The 13,745-nt window shown below is 36.1% G+C and overlaps 1 protein-coding gene across 1 annotated transcript in view; it reads right to left on the reverse strand.

Moving 5' to 3' along the window:
* LOC150082305 (apoptosis-resistant E3 ubiquitin protein ligase 1) overlaps positions 1-11,646 on the reverse strand; it is a 254,272-nt gene extending 242,626 nt beyond the window's left edge. Inside the window, exon 1 of the mRNA XM_090379226.1 lies at positions 11,517-11,646. The gene's annotated coding sequence lies outside the window, so the exon portion shown is untranslated. The remainder of the gene's footprint in view (positions 1-11,516) is intronic.
* Positions 11,647-13,745: the final 2,099 nt, after the last annotated feature.

The raw sequence follows: 13,745 nt of genomic DNA on the forward strand, positions 1-13,745 counted from the left end.
TGTGCCCCTTCTTGCTAAAGAGTTGTTTTGACCGTTTCAGCAGAAAATATAAATGCCAATCGTACATGAGTAACCGCTATCAGTTTCTTGTCAAATATAGAATGGTAAAATTCGACTTAGTTGCTTTCTCAGTTATAAATTCCCTTTGCCATTATTTTCCTAACTGAAGATAACAGTCGCTACGTAGAAGTAAGTTCACAAGTCCACGAAAATACGAGCTTCGCTCTCCCTGACAAATACTGGTCAGTGTGTCTGATGTTGACCGCGTGAGAAAAGTGTCCCACCCTAGTTCAAGCTCGGTGTGAGGCGAAAGTTCATGCGATAAGGAGCATATACCCTGGTGGATGATGAGCGAAAGGTTGTTGTTTTGTGGTGGCTTTTGGTAGAAGCAGTCGGTTAGTTAGTCTGTATGAGAGAGAGTGAAAAAATACAGTAAGTTTTTGGAAACGGGAATTACGTTACAGAATGACTGTACAGAGAGAAGCTTGAAGAACAGCGCAAGAAGATACAGAATGAGCGAGCGAAGATAGCAGAACCTGAAGGAAGGCTGCGAAAGCACGGAATCCCCTCACCGAGTTCCGCCCCCCGTAGAATGAGTCATCCGTATTTAGGTAAGTTATCCCAACAGCTATACATAAACCTTACTCCTCAATAATATAATTAATTATGTTAGCATTGATAAATTGTAGAATACCCTAATTGCTGCTATCTTAAATAGCTTACTACATAGTATTTCAGTCTATCATAATTTACTATTGGTAACATGATGTGTCACAGGGTAAAACCTATTTTATGTGTGCTATCCTAAATAGCGCGACATTTTAGTAATAACTCCCATTACTTCTTTTGACACTGAATGTAACCAGTATGATTTATTATGATGGTATTGTTAAGTATAGAATATCCTAAAGCTGCTATCTTAAATAGCGCACCATTTATATTGTCGTCTATCGCAATTAACGATAGATAAAATAGTGTACAATAAGTTAAAACACATCTTATGCAGAATTTTTAGTATTGACCCCATCATGTTTGTACAACCACTATGTCATATGCTAGTCCTTGCCTGAGATGAAGTATCCACACGAAGAACACCTATGTGAAGAACCCATTAATTTCGAAAACATCAATAAATGCTAAGAACTCTTAAATACTTCCATAAAGTCAGTTTATATTATTGTAACCAAATGATTTAGGATTTGCTTGTCACTGCCGCTAGGGCAGTAGTTTTCATACATGTATCAATTCTATAGTGGAGTATATTAAACTATATTTTGTTTTAAACATATGCCTCAGGCCTATCCTCTATTCACACGAATGAGTAAGCAAAGAATTATATAATAGAACTGATACCGCGGGTACTCGAATTTCTACCTATAATTGGAAAGAGTTTGAGTATTTTCACAACGCCTGATCGAAGCTGCAGTTCCTATTCCCTTGAATAGTTTACCGAGGGCCGAGATCATTGTCCTAATATGAAAAACCACTAGACAATCACATGAGTATACTGGGGTTATCATTGAACAAATGATTAAGGAAGGAAAGTGTCCCGCCATACAGATGTGTTGTCCAGAGAAGTCCGAACGAAAGTAAGTAATTAATAAGCAAGCAAGAAGCATAATAAATAAAAACACCCCAGTATAACATTTAACCAGTGCCTCCATTAATTTTCCTGGAACAGAAGTTAAGCTCACAGGTCTATAATTACTTGTGTCAGCCTTTGATCCTCCTTTGTGAATTGGGGTCACATTTGCACATTTCCAGTCTATGGGTACCTCCCCTGAGTCCAAGGAAGCTCTCATAATTATGGCTAAGGGTTTGCTTACTTCCTTTGCTGCCTCCTTTAATATAACTGGATAGATCCCATCCACCCCGGGTGCCTTTCTTGTGTTTATCTTCAACAGTTTCTCCTCCACTTTACTCCCAGTTATTTCAAGATTCTGTAGCTTACTGCTAGAGTTGAATACACCTCTGGCATTCCCCTTGCTGAATAACTCCTCATGTGTGAATGTCGATGCAAAATATTCATTTAGTTTGTTAGCTACCTGAGCAGGATCATCAACAGTTGACCCATTAATATCAAGTGGACAAATCTGATTCATCCCCTTCCTTCTAGAGTTTACATAAGTAAAGAACTCTTTGCTGTTTTTCTTTGCATCCCTTGCCAAGGATTTCTCGTAATCTGCCTTCGCCTGCCTAACCTCCTTTGTAACTTGGTTGCATATCAACTTGTATCTATCATAGGCTTCTGTGTCATGTGTTAATTTGTAAGTATCCCATGCATTTTTCTTCTCTGCCATATGCCTCATTAGTTCATCTGACATCCATTTTGGCCTAAACCTTGAACAATATTTCTTAGTTGGTATGTAAAGCCTAGTAGCTTCCAAGATAAGTTCTTTGAATGCTTCCCATTTTGAATTTGCTGTTGGTAACATCATCAGTTGGTCCCACTGTATAGAATTTAAATACTGTCTCAGTCCATCGTAGTCGCCTTTACGGAAGCAATAACCCTTCCCTTTACCCCTAATGGTAGTTACCTCTTTCAGTAAATCCCACTTCAGCACACTGTGATCACTGCCACCTAGTGGTTCATTTATCTGCAGATTCTGAATGCATGAAGAATCACTGCTGATAATCAAATCAAGAGTATTACTCCCTCTAGTTGCCTCCCGAACATGCTGATGTAGAAAACAATCATCCAATAAATCCACAAAAGCCCTGCTAGTGCGTGAGTAACCAGCCCCCAAATTCCAGTCAATATCTGGGAAATTAAAATCTCCCATTATAAGACTCTCTGATTTACTGGCCCACTCTATTTCCCTGTACAGTTCCTTATTATACTCATCAGAGTCATTAGGCCTATAGCACACTCCTACTCTCAATTTTGATCTCCCAATGCTTATGTCACACCAAACTGACTCAACACTGCACTGTCCAGCGATGTCGACTGGCTTCACTTCCTTGGTTTTTATGTGTTTCTTAACTAATAGCATAACCCCTCCCCCCTTCCTATCCTGTCTATCCTTTCTGTAGACGTTGTACTCCCCAAATTGCATTTCTGCATCCCTTATATCTGTGTGACACCACGTCTCTGATATCCCAACAATATCTGCCTTTGATGTTTTGAGCAATACCTCAAATTCATCAAATTTATTTACTAAACTCCTAGCATTGGTGTACACGCAAGTATACCTGCACCTGTTTCTATTCTTAGCTACCCTAACACAACCCATGTGTTTACTTGTACCGCAATGGCTCCCAGCAGTCTCTGAAATACCATGCATCTTGTTTTCCAGGCTTCTGGTCATTCTAATAGAAGCAGTGCAAGAATCTCTTTCACCTCTGCCAGTGGCTACTGTCAATCTATTGGTCTTTGTCTCCCCCCAAGCTAGCAGTTTTCCGACCCACCTAACACTGCCTCGATAGCATCAGCAAATATTCTTGCACCCTTTCTATTTAAGTGTATCCCATCCCTGTAGAAGCAATCTCTCCTGTTAACAAATACAGTCCAGACTGAAAAAAATTCTACCCCTTGAGCCTTGTACAATCTTTCCAGGGCCGAATTGATCGACAAGGCTCTCATCATATACTCCCTCCTATCGTGTCTGGGCAGAATTGCAGACACTTTCAAATTCAACCCTAATTCTCGGCTTTTGTTCAACAGTGACCTGTACTTGTTAAGTAATTCTGCCGGTCTCCTACTCTTAATCTAAGCTTAAACAGATTCAAGGCAAAACTAGACAAACATTTGGAGTGGGTGGATGAGTGAAATGCGAAGGGGGGGGGTGTTTTTTTTTTTTCCGGCTGATGCTATATAAGCTTGCTTTCTTGCATCATGTGCCCTTGCTAATGTTAAGTGTACCTGGAGTAATAAAAAAAAAAAAAACCCACACACACACACAAAACTTATTTATTTTGCTACTAAATATATTTCAAAGAGTATGAAAAGGTTGTTTAAGCATGGGTAATGTATCTCCATTTTTACTACCCAGGTAGTATAGTATGCATACATTGTTTTATCATATCTCATATTGTGAATACCTTCATAACGAGTTGCCTAGATATTGCACTACTTCGAATAAGTAATGCTTCTCTGGTAGAGAAGACTACTGTCAGATGGGCACCACCACCCAGACAGCACCATTTTGAGGCTGGCTGGCTTCATCAACAGTGGGTGGGCAGGTACCCTGTTACAATAGTGACAACCCGGTTATAAGTATAACTCCACAATGTGAGAGATGCTTAATGGTGTGCATGGTTTAATCTAAATATATTTTTCAACTAAATGTTCAAGAGTATGAAAAGGCTGTTTAAGCATGGGTAATGCATCTCCATTTCTACTATCCAAGTAGTAGGTAGTTTCTACTATCTAGGTTTCTACTACCCAGATGGAGATGATCAAAGTAGTGCAATACCTAGGCAACTCATTATGAAGGTATTCACAATATGAGATATAATAAAACGATGCATGCATGCTACCTGGGTAGTAGAAATGATGGAGATGTATTAAAAAAACAAAAAAAAAAAAAGGTAAACTGTAGCTATTATCAACTCACTGCTGCAGGATGGAAGCTTGTTTGTTATTTGGTTTTTAGGAGCATTAGCAACTAAGGCCATATTGCTCCGTGATATGCGGTCGTCATTCCCTGACCTTTCCGCATCCTTCGTATTTGGTGGTGACGGGCTCGAACCCCGGTCTAATCAAGAAGCGAGGATGGAAGCCTCCTCAACAATTCATGTTGAGGGAAATGGATCATAATCTGCCATGCTAGTCCAGTGCAGGTTGGCAGATTGATTAGCAGTCAGGATCTTGAATCCCGGTCTACTCAAAGAGCATGTGCTACGGTGCCTCCGCTCCTGACCACTGGGCTACGGAGACTGCATTACCCATGCTTAAACAGCCTTTTCATATTTTGCTACTGATTCAACTGTTATTGTTATGCTTATAATAACCTGACTTACAATGTCAGTTATTCATTTATTAGTTAATAATCCATCTACAAAGATAAATCATGGTAATACATGATTTATCTTTGTAGATGCAAAATTCAAGGCCAATATCATAAACAAACATATAATTAAGAATGGTTTTGATAATGTACTGTACATCACACAGACACTTGAATGAAATAAATGATGCTGTTATTTCCCCTGTAATATTATAAATGTTATGAAAAATGCTGCAACTCTAACATTTTTAATTTGGTTGTGCCTTCAACAGAGATAATTGATATACATTACAACAAGTAATGTACAAAATATAAAAAATAACTTTAGATGTACATGAAAATAAAATTATTTGAATAGCTTTTTTTTTAAATCACCACCTATAATTTTTTATAAAAAATAATTTTATAAAAATTCTTAAAATAGTAACAATGCAAACCATAGATAAAAAAAACCCAACTAATTATAACAACTGCTGTACTTTCAAGGAGCATGAAATTGCACTTCCTCAGTGTTATTTTGGATGGTTTCATCAACAAAAATTGTATCTGAATCATTGCTCCTTTGTTTACCTTAAGAGTTGGTACCCAAAATAGCACAGCTATTTTTAATTACTCTTCCTTGAAGTTTCTCTCACAGTTTAAATAATTGTTTTTAAATGATCAAATATACTCATTTGTATACTTCTGGTAATAACATCTATCATGAGTTTATAAATTCTCTAACTGAAATCACTGCTCTTTGGTATGCTTCTTCATTTATGGTAAATGATAATATAATCAAAACTTACAACTCAGAAAGTTTTGGGGGAAAAGGTTCTTAATGTAATTCTGTCATTATATAGATAGTATATATATTTTTTATTACTCAATTTTCATGAAACAATGCGTCATGAGTCTCCTAAAACTATACAAAGACAGTCATGAAGGGTTATCACCTCTTTACAGAGGTCCTCTTCTGGTGTAGCTTCCAACAGCCATGGGTCCCCTGAACTGCTCTGACAGAGATGACTTTAATATAGGAGTGCGCTAATCCGAGACCCGTCAGAGGTTTGCGGAAGTTTTGGACCAGATACCTCTGTATAATATTGTGATTGTGGATACTATGGGTTTATTTCCTTCAGCCTCATGGATTTGCTTTTTCAAATCTGTGTTTAAATCATATTTCCTTGCCTTAAGTTGATGGGAAGCTTAAAGTCCACAGCCAGAGAAAGATCTGGCTTTCTCACACCTTCCATTGTGTTATAACAAGGCTCCACAAGTCCTCCAACCCCCTCTGAGATAACCAGTTGTTTACTAGGGCCACCACAGCACTGCCTTTTAATTCTCATATCATGGGACCTATGACAGCGGAGTGCAATATGAGCCAGGGATTCTGCTGCATCACAGCCTCCCCTACATTTCTGATCGAAAAAGACCGTCCTCTAGATGTCCTGGAGAGGGTAGGAAGAGCATTAATATGGGTCCTGAGCTTCTCAATATACTTGTGGTCAGTCAGGAACCAGGTCCCATCCCTGACCCACTGATGCTGGGCAGAGACAAAGGAGGACTCCTGCAGAGCTCGACCATCAACGGAGATATACAGTAGAGTTTTCCACCTATTCCTAGCCCACTGATTGATATTAATCATTACAAGTCCATCATTAAACAATTTCCTGACACTTCCCTTCTCTCTTAAGAATACATTCCTCTCTAAGTTTCCTTATGAGGTACAAACCTGAATTTTTCAACTTCTCCATTCGGTTGTCTTTTAGAATCGGGATACTCCATCTAGTAAAGGACTTCTGGCAATGACTACACTGGAAGGGCAGCCCAGCATCAGCTGGCTGCTGGTCTCCACCATCCCCTCCAGAGGGCTGCACCTCAGCATAGGGTGGTACTGGATTGTCCTCAGCAAGTAGCCGACAAACCACCTCTTTTCTTGGTATTTCCTTGTCACTAGATCCAGAACTCCTAGCGGAGTAGTGGGCCCCATCAGGAGATGTAGCGTGTACCACTTTCACCAGGCGAACCTGCCCAGCCCACAACACAAGGAGGTAGGGTACTCTGCACCTTGTGGCAGATGTTAGAGCCACTTCGTGGGCCAAAGTGACTCTAACATATGCCACAAAAACATTAAGCCATATCAATTTATCTCTGCAAATTCCCTAAGAATTGCTGAAGACTTTTGGCATCTGTAATAATAATCATTATCACGGCAGAAATGAACAATGTTATCTCTCATACCATCAGAAAAAGCACCATCATGAAGCAGAGGATGCATTATAAAAGTTATTTAAATGGTGACTTTGAAAATAAGAGAATCCTGATGACAAAATCTCAATTAGTATGAGTAGTGCCAAATGATGCAAGGAAGTAAGCTTATATAGTATAAGTCACTTCCACAATGCTAGATAGATGTTGTACCAACAATCAATCACTCTCTAGCTGAAAGAAATTTTTATACATTTATCCTGTAGCCATAGCCATCCTTTTCAATTTATGTCCCCTTATGAGTGCTGTCCAAGAAAGAGTTAGGGATGCCATCAGCAATTACTTTACTCAATCCATTAAATACTCAAAATCTCCTCACAAGTGCCTAGTTTCCAAGCGCTAAAATATGCAGAACTTAAGTCTTTCATGGTAAGGCTACTCTTTGTGTACTTGACTATGTTGCTCTTTTCTGTACCCATTCCAACAGAACCACATCCTTCTAAAAATGAGGCCTCGAGACCACTACTCGGTACTCAAAGTGCAGCCTAACTGCCTTATACAATGGGATAATCACTCATTATATACTCATAATATTAATATTTAAAAATAACTAAATGCACAAGGCATAATACGTTAAGAGTTTATGATCTATATAATATCGGTATAGATACACCATAGACAACTCTTAAGAAACTACGAAGTAGTTGTTATAGTAGGCATTTGCTCAGTTTCTCATATTGTGCTCTTCCTTCACGACAATGTGAAGTGAAGTGTTACTTATTCGAGGTAGTGCAATATCATGGCAACTCGTTGTGAAGGAAGAGCACAATATGAGAAACAAAACAAATGATGCCTACTACAACAACTACTTCGTAGTTTCTTAAGAGTTGTCTATGGCATATCTACACCGATATTATATAAATAATAAATTCATAATATTAATAATATCACTCATTATACACTCGTAATATTAAGTCACTGGCTCTGTCATCAAATCTGCTGATCGCTTTTTCAGTCACTTCTAATAGAGACAGAAGGCTGAAATTTTGTACATCTTACTAATTCATGCGACAATGCATTCTATCAAAATTTTAGCCAAATCTATCAAGCGGTGCACCGTCCAGCCTTTGCACATAATATATTGCCTACCTGGATTTATACCTGACCCAGATTTTGGACCTTCTCCCCACTTCTTATATTATTAGAAGGGTGTAATTTTGTAAAAAATCTCTTTTGACGTAATCATACTTTATTTATAAAAAATGTATGAAAATTTCTATTCATAAAGATTAATAAAAATTTTAAAAAATGAGAAAAAAATAATATAAAAAACAAGTTTTTCAAAAATATACCATAATTCCAATAAAATATAAGGTGTGGCCTTTACTCCTGCAACATAAAATGCCTCATTTTAAAAAACAGTAATGGCCACACTTTATATTTTATTGGAATTAAGGTATCTTTTTGAAAAACTTGTTTTTCATATTATATTTTTATTTTGAATTACAAATTTATTGAAATAAATTATTTTTATTTCGAGGGTTTAGTGTCAAACAACATTAACTACAAAACTGCATTTTCTTTTTGCAATAACTTTAATTTTACTTTATAAAAATAACAATCATATCATATGATAGAACTGTATCCCTCTAGTACTTTACAAGTTAGTACTTTACCATTTTGAATCCTTTGGTCATCATTCAACAATCTTGAAACAAATTCTGCTGACACTTAAAACATGCTAAGGTTCTCAATCAAAATCACCAGACATGATCCAAAGAAGATTATGGTTGAGTGATCCCATTTCAACAATTTCTTGGATGGTTAATTGCCAATTACAAAAAAAAAAATTTTGTGCACTTTAGCAACCATTTCATCACTCTTCAGAGTTGAAGGACAATATGAACGTTGATCACCTTCAACAGCTTCTCAGCTATTTTGAAAATAGTTTCATACACTGATAAATAACAGCATTACTTAAGCAATGCAGTTCTTAACATTTAGAAGGTTTCTGCTTAGTTTTTCCATTCTTCAAGCAAAAACTTGATGCAAACATATTGTTCTGCTTTCACATCCATTACATTTGTGACAGAAGCCTAAGACATCTGAACTTCAACTGATAATGCTCATTGCTAGTTTGATGTAGCAGAACATGGGTCAAACTAGTAATATAGCAACTCCCTTCCCTAAACTTATTAACTTAGTTCTCTACCAATATCCCACTTCTAAATAAATAATAGCCTAGAACTTTTTCAAACTTTGTATAGCACTGGATGCACATGACAGGAAAAAATTCCAGCCTTCTGACAAAAAAAAAAGGGGGGGGGGTGAGGAGATCTCATTTATCATTAAAGGTTTGATGCAGATTAAAGAATCTCACCTGTTATAACATCAAACACTGGCCACACCAGGCACCGATAATTCTTTTTTTTTTTTTTTAATCATAAAATGTTTTGGTTCCACAGCTGATTCACAATAGACCATTGATCTCTATAGTCAAATCCACTTTTGTTTGTCTGACAATTCAACCCCACTTGCAAAAACAAGTTCCTGTCAGTGACAGAATTCAAATCAAGATCTCTTTTAAGATGGTTGTGGTCCTGGAATAGTATATGTTACCAGTGGTATACATGTTGTTGGATTAAATTCATATGTCATTGCAATAAATGCATAACCCAATTGTTAACCATGTCCTTTGGTCAACTGCCTTATGCAGCTACACTGAAGATAAATACTTGTCCAGCAGGTGGAGAGAGGCACTCTATTACAATGTAAAAAGAAACATCTATATTTTTTGTCAATATATTGAAATGAATCATTGTTTTGATATCAAAATATTGTATATTAGAACTACTGCTTTTATTAAAAATGGTAAATATTTTGAAAGTTTTGTTGGATCAATGGCTATGGTGAAACCATTTCAAAAATTAACTGCTTCAGTGTGACACTTGTTTCGCTAGTTTTCACTTATTCTGCCATCACAACCTTCTTTAGATGCAAACTGTTACAATTTATTTTTGCTCACCACTGAATACTCCCTTATAAATACTATCCTTTAAAAAATTTAGCTTAAAATTTTTTTAATAGTCCCATAGTGCTGTACCAGCCTCCATATGCAAGATACTATATAACCAAAAGTATTTGGACACTCCTCCACAAACATTACCTATTGTGCCAAGAGTCTCCCATACATGTACTGCCTCAGACAAAGCAAGACACATTTCATGGATCTGCCTGTGCAGTAGAAATGTTACTGCCTGTGCAGTAGAAAACTAATGAAACTAATATGGGCTTGATAAATGTTAACCTAGAAGACATTTTTCTCGTTTAAAGATATTTTCACACACAAGTTCCTCAAACATTGCATTACTAGTAAAAATAAAATAATACACAGAAAGAACTGAATTGGGAAAAACGTATGAGTTATTATAAGTTATACAATAAGTTACATTAATTTATCTTGATTGGATATTATCCATAACTATTCATATTCTGAAAAAATTTATTAAATATTTAAATAGACTACTTATCTAATGCCACTGTTTATGGTAAAATTTAAACTCAAAAAGAAATTTAAAACATTTTAATTGAAAATATTCAATATGATGGTAAAAATAATATAAACCTATTCAATATGAAGATGAAAACAATACAATTTTCAATGTTGCTTTGACTGTAGAACTAGTACAAAAATCTAGTTTTTTTTTCCCTCATAATAAATCAGCCATTTATTTGAAATGCGATTTTTCAAATAATAGAATGAATAATAAATACCATCACATACCAATGAAAATCAGGAAAGTGCAAATGTTTTTAACTCAGTCTAAAAAATTACAAGACTGAACAACTTTTTTCCCCCAATATTTTAATGATGGAAATCTTAAGCTTTCATTAAAGACTTTAAAAAAAAAAAAGTATGAAAAGAATAATAAAGATAAATAGGATTTGAAATGTAAACACTAGTGCAGAAATGTTTCATGGTATAAACGCCATCTACAACGCTAATTAACATATATATATTTATTTATTTATTTATATTAATTATATACACACACATATAAAGTTAACTGAGGACGGTTAATTCAAGAAGTCAGAAGCACAATTAACGAGATTCATACAAGCGAGTCAATAATTGATCGTAATATAAACGTATGATTAAAAGAGGAGACAAAATCAATATGATGCACATTGGAGACCGAAATGTATATGTACAGTGGAAAAACATTGACATTTTTCTTAGTTTAAATGCAGCCTTCGCATTTAAATATGAACAACGATTAAAATAGCAACCACAGTTATATTATCTCTGTGAAGCAGCATCAAAACAAATTAATGGTGGAAAACAAAAAGATTTCTTAGTACTCTACAGCTACTTACCGAACTTGAGCAAAAACAGGCGCACATGATTTCATCTCTGTTTTCACAACGGAGGGGGAGTACAAAATTTATCAAAGGAAGTTGCTGCATCACGATTTGGCAGAGACCATCATTATGCGCATGCGCCCAACTAAAGGTTGAAATGAAGTCTTTTAATCCTTTGTAATTCAAATTAAATGAAGAGCTACACAAAAGTCAGTAATTTACAATGGTATTATTTTATTCTTATTTTTATTCAACGTCATTTTGGTTTCTATAGTGTTCATCGTATTTCGGAGATGGCACGATGCTTTCCAATATGCTCCTTTTGCGCATTAATTTGTTTTACTGGAATGAACTGATTCATGACTTAAATGTATAAACAGCTGTTCTTTATTCATCTTGTTTGACGAGTTAAAGGAATAAAGACAAATAAACACACTAACGTTCGAAATATCCATCTCAAGGTGATAACAAAAATGGTACAGTTTTTAAGATCTATTGGAAAAAATATATAGATGATAACCTAAATGCATGAAATAACACGAACTTGTGATTGTTTTTATATTAAAAAAAAAAAAAAAAAAAAACACCCTGGGATGCACATAAAGTACATTAAGAAAATAAATATAAGTAATGATAAACCTAAGAATAAGCCTTACAATATTTATAAGTCGACTAGGTCTTTCGACTTTTCTGGTAATATACGATCGTTTAACATTAGACATCGATCGTATGGGTAACCCCAGGGGCTCACATTTGGTGCGTATGGGCTTGGCACACCCAGGGTCCTGAGCTGGATATCATCATTCTTCTCTTTCTTCGTGAGTCGTTTCTACTTCTCTCCATTCTCTCAGGGTAACGTGGATTATTTATTTTATTATTATTTTTTTTTTTTTTTTTTGACTAGTGCAGCATAAGCCTCAAGCTTCCTTGCACCATATGGCTAATAACATAGCTAGTAGATTTTTACATGAAAATTTGATATTTCAGCGTAATTTAATATGATAAAAGTAAACATAAACCCCAGGGGCTCACATCTGGTGAGTATGGGCTTGGCACACCCAGGGTCCTGAGCTGGATATCATTATTCTTCTCTTTCTTGGCGATTTCCTTCTACTTCTCTCTCTCTCTCTCTCTCGCTCTCTCTCTCTCGGGATAACTCAGTATTTTTTATTTTTTATTTATTTTATTTATTTATTATATTTTTGGCTGGTGCAGCATAAGCCTCTGGATTCCTTGCACTATATAGCTAATAATAATAATAATAATAATAATAATATAAAAATAAGCTCCGCCACATGCAAATCAGGAGTGATATAAAAGTGTGCCCTCCAACAATATCACTTATTTCTCATCCGACGCAGAACAGAAAGAATCTGATTAGCTTTTATCATTCTCTAAGTTGCTAGCAGGACAGTCACAAGCTGAGGTGCCTATAGAAATCTGCAACTGTACCATTAGTAACTCGTACTTGGTTGATTGTGGGTACCCTATCTTTTGTTATAATTATAACAATTAACAATGTGTCGAGGGACCCATTCTATCTCGGGGTTAATTTGTTTCCTGAGTGCTGCACCAAAGCTGTGCAAATCAGTTTATAGTATCAGCTTGGGGTTTTGTTTAGAGAGAAAAGGAGAGTGTAGTGTCCTCGGCATTTAGGGCTAATATGATCACTGTACAACCCGCCAGGGCACGTAGATGGCACTCAGGGTAGTTTGAACTAGTTCTGCTTGAACATAAAAAGGACAATCAGAGTAAATAACTGGAAAAGAACCGCAAATTAGAAATTTTTATTTCTCTCTGTAGGGGCCTGTGTATTTGTCTCGGACATGTCAATTTATAAGTAACTTTATAAAGGCTATGAGACGTTGTATATAATGGTTGTAAATTGCGTGATCAATTTACCTGTTTTGCAGAATGAAATCCAGGGGGTTGAGGTGACCATGAAATCTTCGCCCAATATCAACTTAATCAGCTACAAAAAAAAAAAAAAAAATCCAAAAGATTTCCTGCTGTTTTGATTGGATTCGAACCTAGGAATTTTCAACACGATTGGAGAATGGCAGTGATTATAAACACTTCACTACCGCCAGAGTATATAAACTGTGGACTCTCAGAACATGCCTTGAGCAAACTCTGCTTAAACATCAAAAGAATGGTCAGTTGGTTAACTTCTTTAGGAAACTACTTGGAACATGAACGACTCATGGTGTCGAATCCAAACATTTTTACGTGGGAAGACGTGAT

This window comes from Mastigoproctus giganteus, chromosome 8, assembly GCF_048544385.1.
Source record: "Mastigoproctus giganteus isolate SK-2022 chromosome 8, ASM4854438v1, whole genome shotgun sequence".
Lineage (NCBI taxonomy): Eukaryota > Metazoa > Arthropoda > Arachnida > Uropygi > Thelyphonidae > Mastigoproctus > Mastigoproctus giganteus.